The 20,582-nt window shown below is 30.5% G+C and overlaps 1 protein-coding gene across 3 annotated transcripts in view; it reads left to right on the top strand.

Annotated features, from left to right (window-relative positions):
* Positions 1 to 328: 328 nt before the first annotated feature.
* LOC108904398 (muscleblind-like protein 1) overlaps positions 329 to 20,582 on the top strand; it is a 771,591-nt gene continuing 751,337 nt past the window's right edge. For all 3 annotated transcript variants that reach the window (XM_018706932.1, XM_018706928.1, XM_018706929.1), the window contains exon 1: positions 329 to 499. The gene's annotated coding sequence lies outside the window, so the exon portion shown is untranslated. The remainder of the gene's footprint in view (positions 500 to 20,582) is intronic.

Raw genomic sequence — 20,582 nt, 5'->3', positions numbered from 1 at the left:
TCAACAATTTCCACTTCAGAAATGCATCTCTTTTGTATATGCGGGCATCTGAATTGAGACTAGCATCTTCAAAGGGACAATTATAGAAGCTTAGAAGTAGATAGTGTGATCACGGAGAGCCCCTTGAAAGTGGACACTTTAAAGGAAAGAGCTAAAACAATCTAAATGCAATATTCTACGAACAATTAGCTGCTGTCTCATCTGAAAGCATAATCAATAATTCACTATGTTTGAATTCCGCGCTCGCAGCACTTGTTCATTTCTCTGCCCGACTCCTACGCCCGAGCAACCGCGGCTAAACCCGAAAGCGTAATGTGTACATCGTACTTTCTGTCAGCTGCTTGCTTTAACGGCGGTGCGACGTTGCTTGCTTAGTAAACTTTAGTTTAAAATTTTAATTTGTTTATGTGTCCTGCTAACTGTGTGCTGTGTGAATTAACTGTCATTGTATTGTACCCAATCCCGCATTCCTTACTGGATATCCAAACGGTTTTCAAAGGTAAATATCACTATTTGCATTTATAATAAATCAGACTGTAGCTACAAGTGTAGGTTATAGAAGGGCACGAGGTTATGCACCCCGTTCGATAAGTCACGCCTATTTATTTTGGCGTTGTAACACTGCTGCACATAACGCACGTTTTTCGGCAATATCTCTATGGAAGCACTTACATAAATATAACCATGTTTTCTAAATTGCTAGTAGGGATATCCTATCGTAAGCGTCGGCGCTACGACGACTACCGAGTGGTCCGAATGGCGAGTAGTTTTGCTATTCTTGAGACCGCCTATTTTCTAAAAATTCTGCTGCGTTGGGCATGTAACCAGAGTACGAAATCCTTTACTATATTTCATAAAATCTTAATAGCACTGTTAATAGTTTGTGTCATGGGAACATAACTCATAAAATTTGTTTCTGATAAGTATTGTTCTGAAGTGACAGAATAACAATACCACAAATTAATTATTGCATTGTAAACAAAACAATTAAACGTAGGTACCGTCCTGCCAAGCTAAACGTCTTATAGATAATGCATACCTTACTAGAATACTCAATTTAGCATAGGTATACCTATTATATAGGTACCTACCCATTAATTAATACAAAAAATACGAAAAATATGTTTCACACTGCCAATTTAAAAGTTTATACCGGTTTATACGTATTTTTGGTAGGTACGTTTTATATTTTATGAGAGTAATGATTATTTTACATATTCTGCATGTTGTTGCCATTGCTGTGAAAGTAGTTAACCTTTCGTATGATTTTAAGCACAAAAAACCTGATTTATGACTGCAGAAGTTATTTATATTTTTGTGGGTGGATAGAGAGACTTAGGTATAATTATTATTTTATTATGTAGGTCAAAGTTTGGCGCCGAAAATGTTTGCACCTAATGTGTACATTATTAGTTATCTATCTATTATTGCTTACTTACTGGTTATTTATAAATTTTGGCGGCATGTCAGTAAATTTAAAACAAGAACATCATTATTACCTTATAACAGATACCTATCTATTTTTAAGAATTTCTGTATTAGCATTTAAGTATTTGTATTACCAATATCCAATATCGTTAATTTGGTGTTTTAATATGTTACCTATCCGTCACAATTGACATGAAAATTTTTGCCTGTTGCACATAGTTGATGTCAATCAAGTAAGATATGAAAACAACCAAGTTTAAATATAGGTATTCTGAATTCTAACGTTATTAGAGGCATGAAAATGGGACACAGATGATTTTCATAATTACACACATAAAAATAATTGTTTAATTCAATGCAGTAAAATTTAAACTAAACAAATAATTTCTTCCCATATCCGCAATGCAAACATGTATTTGAACAAAGAATATTATTTCTTTAAAATATTTATTTCAATTAAGTAATAAACGCTTCACATGAAAAATATTTATGTATTGAAATAATATAGTACATATTGTTGACTCAAATTTTTCATTGGTTTAGAGAAAACATTTGTAATTTTATTTTAAATATACTATAAAATTAATATAACATTGCATTTGTTCTAATAAAACAAAATATATGTTAGAAAGAAAATTATTGTTTTTTAAATATAAATAAATGGTTTTATTTGATGAGATTATAACTTTCCTGAGTTAAATAAAATATTTCTTTGGAATAAAAATTTGGAACTTTTTTAGGAAAGATAGGGTAAGGATAAAATAAAAGTATGAGTATGTTTGAATGGAATGTATTTTTTCTTAAATAAACGTATACACAAAACATTACAAATTTAAGAAACAATTTTAAGAATTAATGTTCCTTAGCTGTTTATGTATAAAATAACATTCACAAAAATATAAATAATTTTTCCGAGACGGTGTGAAATACGGTAGGTTTAACTGTTCCTAAAATTTTAATGTCTACCGTTACAAAATTTTCAGAGATCTTCACAGAATAAGCACTATGATGCAAATCATAATTTAAGGTAATTAATAAATATCAATGAAAACAAATTATTGTATTGTTGTCTTCATTAATAATGATGTTATACCGAAAAAAGGATTAGGATACCTAATAAAACACAAGACTTGATTTCGTAAAAAATACCATTAATTTTTAACCATGGTACGCAAAAACTTGAAGATGAAATTTCTGAATTAGATGGAAAGATAACGTCTCCTTTTATTAAATTTTGAATTGGTCCATGTTCAAACGTGTCTATTAGTCCTTTTGTGATAAAATTCTATACGATAATTTAAGCTGCGTCCGCATATAAAGTGAAAAATATACATTTTTTCTACATGTAATAAGGGTAGCTAAATATTTTAAATCTTTATGTTTTACTTCGTATGTAATGGAGCTAACATGTATTACAAGTCCAATTTTCTTTATTATATTTGGGTAGTCTTTCTTTCTCTTTAAATAGTTCTAAACACATTAGGTGATGGTCTTCAATAAGACTTTTTAAAAAATCAATGGATTCATCATTAAAGATAGACAAAAATAACATTTCGGTTATTTCTAATAAAATTAAGGATAGTATCCATGTTGTATCATTTTCTGGAACTAAATCTCTAATAATTAAATGAAAATTTAAAACTAAGGAAAGCATGAAGATGACAGTAATATAACCGTTTCTAATTTGTTCATGCATTCTTAATGTTTGGAGGAATGTTTTTATTTATACATATAAAGAGTAATACTTAATTCGAGCATTTAGTAATGTAGCTTAATGTAAAATAGTTATTAGTTAATAAATTGTTAATAATTTTCGCCATTTCATAACGATGGATTCCTTCGAAAAGGTTATGCATTAAATCACAACTAATATTTTTATATACGTGAAAGTCATACAGTTCAATGAAAATGCAATTTTCCTTAACACCATAATCAGAAGCAGTTAAATGTTCTAAATATTCTTGTTCTTGTCTAAGACTACATTACACACTGCTACGATGTACTACACAGTACAGTACACCACAGACCATACATCATACACACTCACACTACACTGCAAGTTATAAAACACTTACGAGAAGAGTAATTGCATGTGGTAGAAGTTAAAAGTCTAAATGCCTTTGGCTGTCGCTGAAAGTTAATCCACGCTTTTCGCCGTAGTTTTAAAAATATGATTGTTTTGAATTAAAACAATATACTAAAATCAACTATACCACATCTTTAAATGCAGTTTATCTGAAAATTTAACGATATGATAGTTTTATGTCAATAAATACTATTATTCCTTTGATAAAATAAGTGTTTTAATTTGGATTCATGATTTATTTGTTTTAAATAAGTTCATTTAAATTAAAATAACCAAAATGTAGATGCAACCTTAAAACATCATTGTTTTAAAGAAATTGATTTGTTTTACATTATAATTTACTATGTTTTAATACATTATATTATATGTTTAAATTTAGAATGAATTCTAATACATTTTCTAAACATAAAATAGATTTGTTCCAAATACAAGAGTAATACTGAAATAAAGATATATGATCAAATTAAATAAATATTTCTTCATAAGAAACAATTGCTTTTAAGGAAATTTGTAGTTTATTATTAAAGATACGTTTTTATGTGTGTAGAATTCCAATTATAATTTGGAAACCAGTAGTCTAGTCGAATTTATTCAGTATTTCATTTTATGGGTATATGGAAAATACAAAAAATAAACACTTCTTCTTTACATCAGACATACAGGGTGTTTGTAAATAAGTGCAAAATATTTTAGGGGGTGGTTGCCGAAGTCATTTTGTGAAAAAAATTATATAAAATATATAAATGTAGGTCGAAATTTTCTTCGTTTCCGAGATACAGTGTTTAAATTTTCATTTTTTATTTATTTTTATTAAGTTTTAGATATTGACTAGAAAATTAAAAATTTAAATTTAATCACTGTATCTCCGAAACAAAATATATTTCGACCTACATTTATACGAACTTTTTTTCACAAAATAACTTGTGCAACCACCCTCTAAAATATTTCGCACTTATTTACAAACACCCTGTATAATTTTCAATAAAATTATAACGTTCATTAAAACCAAGCATGGCCCAATAGGCTTTTAATAGTAGGAAGCCTAACTTTAATTTAATAATACCTGTATATAATTTTATTAGGGATACCGATGTAAAAAAATATTACCTAGTTAAAAATATATTTTTACTGCTTCAACCTGAGAGTATGTTATTTTAATGAAAATTTGTCAATATGGGTTAAAAGTACGTTAGAATTTGTTCCATATTTGCCACATATATATATTTGCATCACATTTGCTTTGCCTAATAATTTAATATTTTAATTACACAAGATGTATAAACTTTAACGGAACATTGCCACGGTAAAAATAAGTTTATATAAAATTTGGTTTCGAAATTCACCGTTTCCGAGATAAAGGTTCCGATATTTTTTTTTTAAGAACTGGGACGATAGCATCACAAAATTTGGTAGGTGCCTACAGTAAAATCTACGTACACTTAGATATATCTAGAAGTTAACAAGATATATAGAAAAAAAATACTTTTTGCAAGTTTTCATAATTGTTACATTATTTGGGAAAAATAATGTTTGCTCCTTTTGTTGTATAATAGAATTTACAATTTTAACTATAAAGAGTTAATAGTTAATACGCTAACAAAAATTAACAAGAAAATACAAAAAATTTTGAAGGAAATGAAATTAAAAGCAATATTTTTCAAATGAGAAAATATGTAGTGTCTTTAAGAAAATCTAATCTAAACACTTAAAATTAAGGTTAATCTACCAACTTTTAATTTTTTTAATATACGTGTTCGTATTATAACAATGTTAAGTAATCCATGCTTATATAATTTCTGTAAGTTACTTAATTATAAGTTATTGAGTTATAACCAAACTAAATATACTTATTACTATATTAAAAAATATTTTTAATTTTTTTTTCAATAAATTTAAATCTACCTCGGAACCATGTATTTTGGGACTTCGGGTTACATAACTTTTTTGCTTATTTTTACCTGAGCAAAGTTTCTTCTAAGTTTCTGCACTTCTAGAGACGACACACTGTTTAATTTGCTCTGTATGTACCTACTGGCGTTTAACACTTGCTGTATCTGAAGAAGGAAATCGTTATATCATTCTTCTGAATTTGATATTAAAGAATAGACATGTGATCTGACTTTGTAAACTTGTTTCCTGCAGCCCAGCTTAGAAATAATTATTCTTTTCTTCTAATCAACACAAACATAAATTCACTATTGACTACCTATATTTGATGTAAGATCCTGCCATAATAACGACAAAGCTGTCCGCAAATATTACAATCGGTCAACCTAAATGTAGGTATTCAGTCTGATTAATGTTAAGCATCTTATAGTTAATTGATTAGTTATTATTGGTTGGGTCCAACCAATTCAAAGGAAACTGAAGGTAGGGAATTGTTATTAATAACTTCCTTGGTGGTTTCTCAAAGATTTTAATTGAGTTGTCGTTTGTTGTTGAATGGAATGGAAGGAAATGAAGGAATCTGTTTGTATTAGAATCCCTAAATTAATATAAATAAATAAGGCATTTATTAAACATAAAACTAATTGCAAAAATTAGTATGTGATATTATTAGGTATGCCTTGTTTTAAATAGAGATAGTTGTTTCAGTTCGTTTTTAAATTGCTTAACTTTGTAAGCTATTTTCCTTAGGTAAAATTATATTTAAAATTATTTTTTAATTTTTATTAAATAAATCTGCAAAATTAAACTGATTGCCGTCAAATTTCTGATGTAACCATAAATTTTAATTCTATATTACTTCTAATATTATTTTTCCGTTTCTGATACAAAAAGGAATTTTACCTACACAAGATGCAAAAATTAAAAGAAACCAATTACTTTCCAATTGAGAATATGGGAATAAATTTTAATTTTGAACTAGGTACGTTGCCCAATCAGATTTGTTGATACTTATACAAATAATGTTTTAAATAAAAATTTGGTTTCAAATCATTTTTTAACCAAGTTTCCCAAAATACAAATTTCCTTTTTACTCTCTTTACTTTAGCTCAAAAATTATAAGTAGACACTAAAAGTTAATACCGAGGTCGATACCATCTAGAGACACATTAAACGTTGAACAAAGACTGGTTATTTACTTATGTGGCACAACGATTTCAGTTCTAAAGATAAAATCATGAGGGGAAACCGCTGATCAAAATTTGTACACTAAAATACATACATAATTACTCAAGTAATGACACAGACCGGCGAGAGATGGAAGATAACATGAGCGCATCGTATATGTGACATAAATAATTGGTTTTAACACCCAAATATTACTAAAGTATTACTCAAATATTACTCAATTAGGTACCCCTAAAATTATCTAGATACTATATTTCTAGGGAAAAATTGAAACATACTCGAAACAGAAATAGATTTCCAGCTATATTTTGCTGAAGTAAATCTGAATTAATATAAATATACCTAATATATTTAAAAAAATGCAGATGCTCTGAAACATTAGTCGGGTTCATGCATAAATTAACAAAGAGTACATAAGGATAAACTTTTATTTAAAACAATAAATATCCAACTAATTTTTCATCATTAAATAACGAAAAGAAAAAAAAATACATCAGTTCTCTAGTCTCATCTAAAAAATAAAAACCATTTAAATAAAGGGTTTTTTAAACCAGAGCTTTAATCAAATTTCAACATAGAAACTAATTAAAAAGTTGTGCTCAGAAGAAAAAAACACTGTTTTGCTAATCCACTAAAAGCAAGATATTCATGTTCATGACTACGTCAGACTTTGAGCCATCCGATTACATATCTAATGCTTTTGAATCCAGAACATCATCCTAAACTTGTCCAGAATATATATATTTTTCTATTATTTTTATTACAATAATATTGAAGGGATATTTATTTTTAATATATAATATTTATATTATTGTTTCCTTTTTATTTTGTTCTTTATATTTGTGTTATTTGTAAGTTTGTACTAATTTTATTTTTTTTGTTTATTTTTTCATAGTTAATTTTTCTCTTTTAACTTTTTCTTATATTTTATTACTAGACTTAAATAAATAAATAAATAAATATAGCAAAATGTAGCAAAAGTAGAATTTCGGGCTACTTTTCTGTGAATTGTGAAACTAGTAAATACTATCAAAGTTTTCCTTAGAACGAATTTGATATTCATGAAGATTGAAAAAAATCTAGTAACTATTTATGGTCAAATTTTAAATTACAATTGCATTCGGCTGCATAATATTGGGCAATATGTTGATAGTTGCGCGAAAGCGGGAAACAAAATTTGACAGTGAATTTGCGTCAAAATAATGAGTTATAATGTAAAACTCATAAAAGTCAGCTGTCAGTTCGACTTTAATGTAAATGCATTCTTTAATATTTCTCATGTGAAATTTACGATGCCTTTGTGATGTTTGTTTTATATTTTTTAACACATATTTGCCAGTTTTCGTGATCGGATATAAATGATTTAGTGTCTTACACAGCGACGCGCGACGTACCGACAATCTTAGCATTAATTCCTCAAAAAAAAAAACACTTTCCCCCTAAAAAGATTTCTAAGGATTCTACAATGCTTCAAAGTTTTTGACGTGTTAGTAATACACATAATTTTCTTTTACAAATATGTAGATAGGTTATACCCAAGCAAAACTTTTGCTCGTCGAGTTTTTCTGCAGAATCTACCATTTATGGTAAAGTGTCGGGTAAAGTCTGAAAACTATCACAATGTTAGGAGCATTGCTAACAGGAGAACATAAATGAAAATCCGTATGTATAATACATATAAAGATTCGTATAAAGTAGCGATAACTTTTCTATAAATACGTTTCTTTAATTGTTGAGAAATTAGACTAAAAGAGATTTTTGTCTACTATCTGTTGCTGACATGTTATTATCATTGTCATGATTTTTGGACTTTTACCGGCGAATTATTAATTTTAACTGAAGAGACACAAAAACTTTCATTCCATTCAAGTCCAAAGTACACATCAGTAAAATATTATTTGTGACGTCAAATAATTATTCTTTTGTTTTCTTGGTTAATTTGTGTTCAAATGTTTCATGACGACATCTGCTATGAGGGAACTACAAGTTTGGTTTCTATATTTTCAATTTTTGTATAATTTGATGTACTTCACGCGTCATCTGAAGCATTTTAAAGTCATTGGTATTGGAAGTTTGTTATTTTGGTGAGAAGAAACAGTCTTAAAACCTTATCCAACTGTTACGCCATGTATTTATGTTTATGAGCTGATTTTTTTTTTATATTGAATAACATGCGATAATATTGTGACTACGTGATAAGTCCAACTACCAATCGACCACTAGATATTCGACATTTAGACAGATCCTACCCAATTCATCAATGTAATTCCATAGTATTTACATAATTATCATACAACACATAAGTCTGAAACACAAAATGGGCCTGTAGTCCCTCTACATTCAGTTCTTTTCACACTGCTTATCCGGCTTTATCTGGATTGTGACACGATGACTCGACATGATTAGAGGTATTCACAGGTAATAAACACTTATAAGGGTACGTCCAGGGATCTGGCGTACAAGATATTCTAACAACATAATGTGTCTGATATTACCTATTAAAACTCAGGTGGTCTACCACAGCTTCCACCAACTGCCAGGGTATATATTTGTTGGCACAAAAACAGCGTGGCTCCCAATTCTTTATATATCTCAGCGTTTACGTTTACAACTGATGTTACCTATCAGTATTAAGGGATTAATGTCTTTAAAAATACTGGCTTTGTGTATTATAATGTACGTTGGATTTTTGTGTTCTTGGCTCTAATAGCTGTTTTACATTGACAATTTATTGATCAATTAATTCATGAAGTCGCTTCATCAAGAAATTGGACAAGTGTAATGCACCAAATCTGCTGTCAAATAACTTCATGAATTTATTACGAATTAGAGCATGTTCTAATTTTCGTCAATTTCTTCGTGAAGTTCGGAAGTACCAACCCAACAGATTTCCAGTCTCAGATCAGTAATGAAATGAGGTTGTTATTGGAATATGTAAATAATTGTGTGGCGTCGTGCTGGTTTTGCATTGTTTTTACTGATTTGTTACTTACAAAAACAAATATTTATATATGTGTCAAAACGGTACCGCTGTTGTATCACTACAATTATGAGTGGAAAGGTGACATTTTTGAAACTTATTTGCTTCTTTGATTCATTGGTAGAACTGATTCGTACGTCAAAAAACTTGACAAAGTCTGTAGCAGTGTAAAACCACACTGTTTACCAATAAATTCGTGAATTAATTCATGAAGAACTTCGTGAATTTATTCATCAATAAATTGTCAATGTAAAACAGCTATAAGTTATGCTACAGTTTTTAGGAATTCTTCAAGCGATTATTGTCGGCAGAAAACACTAGTTAACACTATCAGCAATGAATGTCGTTAGAAGTGTTGTTTTTAACTTTCTGTTAAGCTAGTAGTCTTAATAATCATAGCTTTATTGTATTAGAGATCAACCAATCGAATTTTCTTGGAATTTGATGTAATGCTTCACATAAATGTTGAAATTATCGAAAATAATTTTGAAAATAGTAGATAGTGGTTTAATCTTTATTTCTGAGGTAGATTGTGGGATGTGACACAAGTTACAATCATCTTAATGAAAAACAATTATTAAATTGTTCCTATGTTTCTCATTTTATTATAAAATAAAACATTTCATGCAAACTCTTGCCTTGCTGACAGTAGTTGCGATAATTTCAGTACTTATAGGAATATATTGTAGAAATATTGAAATATTATACAGTGTAGGAAAGTACCGATGGTCTATCAGAAGTTACGTGAGAGCGATAAAGTAAGCCATAGAAATCCATATGATAGACAAGGATAGTCAACACCCATTTCGCCCTTCCACAAATAAGAAGTGGATCTTATTTGTGGAAGGGCGAAACGGGCGGTGACTATGACACGCCTTCATTATAGCCATCGTTCTCTATCGCATGGATTTCTATGGCTTACTTTATCGCTCTTACGTAACTTCTGATAGACCATCGGTACTTTCCTGCACTGTATGTGCTTAGTGCTTTTACTCGTATGTACCAAATTAATAAAAATAACCAACAATTGTATGTATAATCCAAACTTTTGTTAAATAAAATTAAGAAAAAAGAGAAATAATTATTTACTAAATCCGACAAAGGTTTACAAGAACACATATAAATACTTGTTTTTCATTTTCTGATTTCTTGTAAACATCTTGAAAACCTAGTTGAAAACAGTTAAAATCATAACTACAGGAAAATAAATGCAAACCTGTACCTAATCTCTCCATACTTTTAACCTTAGAATTTAGTGAAATGAAGAAAAAAAAAGGGTTTTTAATTCCTTACTTTTAATCAATAAAATTTAACTCACTTTTATACTCACTTTATAAATCTAAAGCCCCGCTTATATCCACAGTAATGAAGTGTGTATACAGGGTGAAAGAAGTTTGACTGCCATTACTTCAGCATGAGATAGAGTAATCATAAATGAACAAAAAAGTTGTATAGTACAAGGGCGTAAGATTAACAGTTTTCAAAATACAGCGAGTATTAATATTGGGGAGTTTCATCACAATGTGACAACAGCGCTTGACATGCACACCACCTGTACACGCGGCAGACTTGTCCTACGGAAAAAATGTAAACAGCTGTTATTGTGAAACATTTCAAGACAGTTGTTTTCCAGTTTTTAAATAAATAAAATAAAATGTATCGATTTTGTAGTACGAAGATAGAGTTGTGCGTAAGTTTTAGCTCGAATTTTAGTAATTATGAATCTCTTAAAAGAGGAACTTAATTTTTAATCAAATTACGTATTTGAAAAATGTGTAATTAGAGTACCCAAAGATTCACGTCGTACAAGTAATCATACGTATTAAAAATAATTTAGGTACTTATCAAAAAGCAAAATTCAGTAATTCTTAAACGCACAAGTACAAAACAAACTACAGCATATGCTCAAAATGTCCACCACTATTTTCAATGCACGCACGACACCTTCGAATCCAATTTTCGCGCACTCACTGGAAAACGCCTCAAGAAAAGGAAATAGTGATACGCAAAAAACACTCCGACACGGTCGAATCCAGATACAAACTGAATTGCGTATTGGTGGTTGCTGGACACCTTGGTAGGTACCTCGTGTTAATAAACCGCCGCGCCGTTGTCACATTGCTCGATATGAATTTTATCGAAATTTAAATTTATTACAACGCTAATTATTTTTTAGAATGAACTATAAAGAAGTTAAAACAAGTGTATTCTCTGCACGCAGTTATGTCAATATTCCTTAGTTAATCGAATATACATTTATACATCAAGTTGGAGATTTTGATCATTTTTTTTCGGAAATGGTTGAGTTTAGGACCCATGTCAGATAAGGTTTTTTTTGTTTATTTTAATGTATTCTATCGTTTGTTAAAATTAAGGCAGTCAAACTTCTGTATAATCTATTAAAAATCTTAAAATTTCATTACATTTAAAGTTCTTGTATGGGAAAATAGTCTATAAATTACTAAAATTGCAAATCAAGGTCCTTCAAAAATTACATAATTCGAGTCATGATGGGGCTGACACATTACTACACCGCTTAAAGAGAAACCACAGTAAGTAGTCGTCTCAAACTGCTCGGTCATTTTCATTCTCTTCTTTTATTCTACTTCTGCTGATTCCACATGAGAAAGGAAATCATTGTATAAAGTTTGATGCACAATTTAACTTAACAGATAAATTATATCATTATCTGCATCTACTTAAATATCAAACATTGTTTGGCTCTAAAACGTGTCTAGTATGATGTTATTTCCTGATTTTTTTTTTTAAACTGATAACCAATGAATTGTCCAGCTCCATAAATATACTCGCATATCTTCAGATTCACTAACAATCTGCCATTAGTTTTGACAAATTATTGTTAATGAAAAAAAATCTGTATTTCACGTCAGGCCTGATCGAAATGATAGATCACGTTTTGCTTATTAGAAGTTATACTTTCTCTGTTTCACACATTAATAATAAAGTTTGAATACACTTAGCTAACACGAAAAAGGCGGTATATAAACCTGACCGAACATCAAGTTATTCTTGTGGTTGCATAAAGAATGTTTTACTTGAGTGTTTTGCTGGCCATACTAATGGATGTCTTGTTTGTAAATGTACTTATTTTATTTAGCTAAGAACTTTTTTCGTACAAGTGGTTCTATTTTTATCTTATTATCGACATGCTGCAGTACCTACGATATCTAGATCTCTTATATTTCTCTATATTCGTAATGTTATACAAGTTAGTTCAAAGAAAATGCCTTACGTCAAAAGATTTTTTGCCCCTTTTATATTTAAAAAAAATGTGGCGACTTATTAACTAAATAAAGTTAGTGAGCTACCCCAAATAAAAACAAATATTTTGCGATTACGATTATGTCAGAACTCGATATACACATATCTTGAAAACAAATTTCTTTGCTACTCTTTTATGTTTTTAAAAAAGGGTGGAACCATAATTTTGTAGAAGATGGTTCTGAATTTTTGATAATAGAAATATATTCTTTAGACCATTCTATCAAAAATGTTGCAATGAACTTGTCCTAAATGACTTAATAATTGTATCTCATACAAGGTGCAAAAGTTCTGAAAAAATATCGCAATCATACAAATGAGGTAAACATCAAAATCAACCGGTGCGGTGGCGGATATAGTGGAACATATCTTCACTAAATACAGAGCTGTTATAAATGATTACAAGCCACGTGACCAGTGCTTTTGTTTGGAACAGTAATTTTATTTCGTTCCGTTGACAATTAATTCATTTGATTTCTAATTGCATTAAAAAAAATGATTTATGTGTAAAATAAACTTACTACTCAGTTACATAAATATAAAATTAACTCTAAAACATTCCATTTCGCAAAAAAGGAAGATTGTGTTGAAAGCACAATTTTAAACACAGTGAAATAATGCAAAATCTAAATTAAAAAATGTCATTGATGCAGAAAATTTGATTTTTCTGAGGAATAACAAGTGACAAATTTCTACGTCACTAAATTTTATGGACTTCTGATGACTACAGTATATAGACATCAAAAATACCTTCTATCAATTTCGCTTCACTTACCGCTGGAAACTTCACTCTTAAATATTGAACCGTCTTTGTCCAGAACTTTGAGATCAAGTTTGATATGAAGAGAAAAGAGTTCGCTACAAAAGAGAAGAAAAGTATAAAGGTATACATCTACGCGCCGAGCAACCCGCGCGGTGTGTGTGCCGCGCGTTCGTTGCTCGTCCAATGTTCGTTTGAACTATTCATTTTGAAGAACCTTCCGCGATCCAAAGAAAACCCACGAACATTTTAGTAGAAATTTTGCATTTTAGATGATCATGTCTCGTCGCGCTATAAAAATTACGCCATTTCGGTGATGAGTGGTGCTTTTTTGTTAATGGCAAGTTTGTACAAAAAGAAAAGTAAACAGCGACGTTGGTGGCACACTATCCTATTTAAAAGACGGAATGGTACCGAGCTTATGATGAACTTGAAGTCGCAAGCAATAAGCGGTCAATATAAGAATTTTACTCGAATGTCACCTTCTGACTTCGAGAATCTGCTGCAGAAGATTGGTCCTCATATTTCCTAAGAAGATACTTATTTCCGCACTGCAATGTCCGCTCAAGACAGGCAGCATACAGGGTGTTAAAAAAAGAGTGTAAAATATTTCAGGAGGTAATAGTATGAACCAAAATAGGCAGAAAAGTCATAATAAACATGGGTCCGCAAAGTAACGGTTGTGAAGATATGGACCACTATTCGTTTTTCAAACATTTTGTTTTATTAGGAATAAACCGACAAAGGAAGCTTTTAACAAACAAAAAACAAAGTTACAGAAGATGTTCAAAGTGCCCTCCGTCCATTTCCAAGCAGGCACGACATCTTCGTCTCAACGATATTCGAACTCTTTCGAAAACACCCTCCTTGGTTTGGATTAATCCGTAGCTGCAGCTCTTCCAGGCTATTTACAGGAGTACCTACCATACACTAATGTCTTGAAATATCCCCAAACAAAGAAATCTAGAGGATTCAGAATAGGCGATCTTGGAGGCCATAAAACAGGTCCGGCCCTTCCTACCCATCTATGTGGAAAAGTTTGGTGTAAATGCTCTCTAACGGCCATAGAAAAATGAGCTGGAGCACCATCATGCCGGAACCACATTTGTTGCCTCTGATTCAAAGGAATGTCTTCCAAAAACTCATACACTGTGTTCTGCAGAAAGTTGAGGTAAGCAGCGCCTGTTAATCGGTTTGGTAAAACAACAGGACCTAGAAACCTGTCACCTACAATACCCATCCAAATGTTTAATGAAAAACGTGCCTGATGTCCAGATTCTATTAGAGCATGAGGATTTTCGTCGGCCCAAATATGCGTATTGTAAAAATTAAACACTCCCTTTCTTGTGAACCCGGCCTCATCAGTAAAAAGAATGTTTGCAAGAATATGGAATGGATACCGACCTTGGTCTTCCGGATAAATGGCACTGTTTGCTCAAGGAACCGGTATCACGCAATCTTTGGTGAATTCTTCCAAACATGTGTTGTGAAGGAATCTGGCGATTTGGATAAGCGTCAATATAAAAACGTCGCGCTTCGGTGGCGTTCCCATTAGCACGACCATACATGAAATGCATGTCTGTTAATTCTGCGTTAGAGTAACCAGCCATAGCGGAAGAAAACTTGTGCATTGAGAACAATTGTCAAATACGTACTGTTTATTTCACTAAACATCAACCAACTATTATAAGAAAATACACAACGTTTTTGCAAAATAAAAAAAGGGGCTAAAAACCATAAAACATTCCATATCTCCGCAACCGTTACTTTGCGGACCCATTTTTTTTGAGACTTTTCTGCTTATTTTGGTTCATACTATTACCTCTTTAAATATTTTACACTTTTTTTTTAACACCCTGTATATGTCGGCGCCGCTCAGTCGCCCCTTAAGAAAACATTTTTAAGAGTTTAAGCAACAATGACGCTCAGTGACTTCATCTTTGCAGAATCCGCAGCATCAGCAAAATCAGCAGTATCAGCAAATAACTGAAGCGATAGGGCTGATGATGCCATTTCCATATTTGGTCATGTCTTTTTTTTATTGGTCAAGCCATCGATTGTTTGAGGTTTGGGAACAGAAAAAAAATTATATTTGAATTAATATCAGGAAAAAGGTCGACATTTTCATTTGTAGTAGCTTTTTTACGCGATCAAACTTTGTCAAAGATGAATAATATAAAATGTTTCTTTGAATAAATTACATTATTTTAGAATATAAACGTGTCAGGTATATGTTTTTGGTTAAATATCTTTTGCTTACCCCGGTGTCTGGTGTCGAAGAACATTGTTTGAGATCATTTGATAAAAATTTTTTGAATTAAAAAATAAGAAAAACATGGAAGCTCATAATAGAATAAGTTATGTATTTTTGAAAAAAAATATGTACAGTAATTACAATTTCTAAAAATTTCAAAATGGGACGAAATGACATTTCATTCAATTATTACTTCAATACGTTTAATAAGATCATGACTTGTATCATTCAGCCAGCATTTGGGAAAATTATGTGGGCCAAAAAACATAATAGAATGACACGGTACAGTGACACTGATATACTTACTACAGGAAGTTGCTATTCTTCTGAATCACAATTAATTAATTAAGGTACGTGTTTATGCTGTTCTATTCTTTATTGTTCGTGCTACACATATTTTTTATTATAGTTCTCCAAATTTTATTCCATAGAATACTAGGGTTATGTATGCTCAGCCGTATATTTTCAGTGTCCTTTTGGGAATGTAAAGGCTGTAGCATTCAAAATTTTATACCAACTGTTTGAATAAATAGTACCTTCACCTCTGTTTTCACAATACTTCTATTTAGCGAGGTCCACAGTTTTGCTATTCACGAGACTATTCATGATTTAAAATCAGTGTCTAGACGCTGAGTCACAGTGCAAAGGTTTTTATGTACTTGGGGTACAGTCGAGTCTAAACGAGTTTAATTCTGACAGTACAATTTGAAATAATGATTTGCTAAATATCTGCAGTCCGATACGAATGTCGATAATAAAAATATCGATGGATCTGAGACATCGGTGATGCGCTATTTATAGATTTAAGAACTTTATTAGGTGGCGGTAAAGTAATGCTTCACATTAAAGATGGCGCTTTATAGACAAGAATTTGCACTTTTAGTAAGACAACCATGGAATAAACTTCATGTAAACTATAAAGCAAAGATGTTGAAATACAAGGACTTCTTTAATTTTTTGCAGTGAAGATCACGCAAAATATTGGTTTTCATGAAAACATCCTGTTTTGTCGAGGATTTAAAAAAAATTAATAATTATTATTAAGTTGTTAATAGTTTGGGGTGTGATCATGTTTATAATACCGTACGCGATTTTATGTTCAGGAAATCTAATGATAAATGTAAGACGTAAAAATATGATTTTTTCCTTATTCTGAATGTATATCGCCAGCTTGTAAACTGTCTTACACTCTGGAGAAAACTTGTATAATTGGTACAGCGAAGAGATATTTTTTCAAACTTGCTTAGATTCACTGAAAATTACGTATAAAATGAATTCTAAAAAATAAGAAATTAATGAGCTTCGCAATGAAAATATAGACATAAATTTAATCCTGGAAAATTCGAACATGTAGAAGAATGTTTTTTCCACTCCTGCACCGACTTAAAATTTTTCCTTTTTTTTTTCTGAATTCCAATATATTTCAACATAGAGCACACTTATAATTTTTTCAGGATATGATTCGAGTAGAATAGGTAAAAGTTGTCTTGATTTTAATATTTAGAGCTCTTTACAGGTGTATATGGTATTAGCGTAGTTGAAGGACAAACCGTATACGGGGTGATTAATTAATAATAGTACACATTTTAAGGGAAAATTGCTGACGTCAAATTTGGACAAGTTCAATACGTTTTATTCGAATTTTGCTCATTTTAATTTTGCAGAGTATCTAAAGTAAAAAAAATATTTCTTATTTTTTATACCTATTATTTTGAGTACCTTTTAGCTGGAATGGTCTGGAAAATTCTGCACACCCATCGTTTTTAAAAAGGCAACTACGAATATGCTAACTGTGTTGTAGTGACTTGTAGGCGGCGCTAGTTGTACTCTCTTGTTAGTGTCAAAATAATATGTATAACTTTTCTGCCCTTCAACAGTCTGGATTTCAAGCAGAAATGTTTACATTAATTTCGATTCTAATTAAAATAGCGTACTTGGTAAAAGTTATTAACCTCAACCGTTTTAGAATTCAACCACATTAAAATTTTAGAGATTATTGGCCAAAATTAAATTAAACAAGTGTTGCATCGAGGTAGGCTGAGAAATATTAGCACTACTGTATAGTTTGTGTCAGACCATCATCGGAAGTAACGTTCATCCTTTTGACTTTTTTTTAAATACGATTTTTTTCTGTTAAATTACTATGACTTTTCAGAAATGGATTCTCTTTGAGTGATTTACTACACATGATGTTAATTAACTACGTTGACAAGCTTATTTTAAAAAGCGAAAAAGTTTATATAAACATAAATTAATAGTTTTCGAGATCCAGGGTGCTGAAATAAAGAAAAGTCGTCCTTTCTAAAATGGCTCTGAAGAAGTTCGATGCAGAATAATGAAACTTAGGGTAATGACTTATCTAATTATAGGTAAAAATTCGGAAATAAATACGAAAATTAGATTATCACCTATAACTATCTGTGGCGTTTCCTACAAAAAATTGTCCTTCATTTGCAATTTATTATTTTTTTAAATCTTTATAGACGTTTCTAAACGCTCCACAAATTGTAAAATAATTATGGAATTATTCGTTTCTCAAAAAAAGTTCATTGGATTTTTTTTTGCTAGAAATACCTACAATTTTAAATACAAGTTAAGACGGAAAAATCAATTGCTTGTAAATTTTTGGGGTATGGCTATGGGGGTCGGAACAAAAATCGACTATTATTTTCAGAGACTTATTAATCGTAGATTTAATGGAAAAATATATGAACTATTTGCTAATCGAGTAGTTGTAGAGTTATTTTAGATTTAATGAGGTGCTTTTTACATTATTTTATGTGAAAATAAAAGATATAATGTGTTAATATAATATATTTGGTTTAAAATAACTCAACGAATCACTCCTTAAAGTTTGTTGATGTTCTCAATTAACATCCTGTAGAAAAAGGGCAATTTCGAATGTTAAATATTTATATTTTTTTCAATAGCCGTGTTTTCTGCTTTAAGTCTAAAAACTATAAGAAATAGTATTACTACCATCATAGTATCATTTTTTTTTATATTTTACTCACTAAGAGCAATAGTTAAGTACAATACATAATATTTTTTAATAGCTTTAATAGATTTATAAATTTATATAACGAGTATATCAGTATTCTTCTATTATCATAATCGTCCGACGATCTAAAGCATTCTTTTTTGTTTTTCCTTTTCTTGTTATCTTTAAAACATGTATTCCGTTACTATTCTGTTAATTTCTTATTGAATTGTAATTGGTTTTTCAAATAAATTTTCAGATAATCAAAACAGATAAATAAAACATTTACCTTTCCCTGGTCAGTGTAAATACCTGCACTAAAACAACTGGTAGAGTAACTAAGCAATTTAAACACCTCTTTGATCTTAATCTAAACCATTTACCAAATAAAAACTACTGCAAAAAGCGGTTCCCTGCAAGGCCACTCCGCAGACGATATTTCTATAAATATCGGTAATCTTAAACAGCTAATTAGATTAAACAAACTTATTCGCTGCATTTACCTAAAGGTAATTAATGAATCTTCTGTGCTTTTTAAATATAGAAGGTAATCTTATAACGACTTCTAGATTTTTTTTGTAGAACGCTGCCTTTCGCTTGATTTAACCTAAATCTTTTTATAAAGCCGTTGTGAAAGTTGAACGTGTGCAGGAAGTTTACTGTGATGATATCATTGCAAATAAAAGGTTAATGCCTAATTAGATTCTAAGATGTAGACGCTGCACAGTATGCTTCTTATTTGACCATGAATCGTAAAAAAATTGCCTAATTGATTACTGTTTTATTTTGTTTAGACCTAATTGAAACTGATTAGTTACCTGTTAAAAGAAACGGGTTTCAAACATTTTTAAAAATAATTTACTTTTTCGCAATAGAATAACGTATTTTCTATAAATAAATATTGTAGGTTAATTATTGATTTCTGTTTTAAATATATATATTTTATAATCAATATACAATGACAGCTTTTTGACATTCACTTTAGTACCAAAATAAGTTATTTTTTCTCGCCACTGTGTCATATAAGTAGATAGACAAAATTATTTGTTTTATTTCGAAACAAAGACGACTGTGCAAAAAATTCGATTTCACATCACATGCTACAAATGCCTACCCTTTGCACTAACTGTATAGGTAGTTAGGCCAAAAAGTGTTTCATGGACGAATGTTCGAGGGGTTAGCCATAAAAATGCATGTTTTGGTCTATGTACAGACAGTCCGTACGATATTTGTTGATAGAAGATCCCTGCGTCACTGTCTTGGAATTCACCACATTCGATACCTGAGGTAGAATAGACAGCCATTGGCGGCGTGGCGTTCACGGGAGCAGCTTGCAGTACATACTGTGTGTTGCAGAACTATAAAAGAAATAAAACATATTTTAATCCAACAAATTTTACTTTATACAAAATGTCCGCGGTTAGGGTGAATAAGAGGAAAAACTTTTTTATTTTACATTTTACGGAAAAAGGCACACTTGATAAGTTTAATAGTTTTGCTTGAATTTAAAATGAGGTTGCCATGGTGAAACTTAACATTTCATGTCCAGAAAATAAAAAAATCTTAAAATGTCACAAAAGTAAACTACCCTTATTTTTAATATTTCTGCAAAGTGTCACTAGGAAAAGTTGTTCCAAATTAAAAAATACGCCTTATTTTCAAATTGTGGAAAAATTGGCCTACTTTGATTATTTACAAATATTTACGTTCGAGGTTAGGGTGAATAAGGGGAAAAAC

The sequence above is a fragment of the Anoplophora glabripennis genome, unplaced genomic scaffold (genome assembly GCF_000390285.2).
Source record: "Anoplophora glabripennis isolate ALB-LARVAE unplaced genomic scaffold, Agla_2.0 scaffold91, whole genome shotgun sequence".
In the NCBI taxonomy this organism is placed as follows: Eukaryota; Metazoa; Arthropoda; class Insecta; order Coleoptera; family Cerambycidae; genus Anoplophora; species Anoplophora glabripennis.
This window is presented reverse-complemented; position numbering and strand designations above follow the sequence as displayed.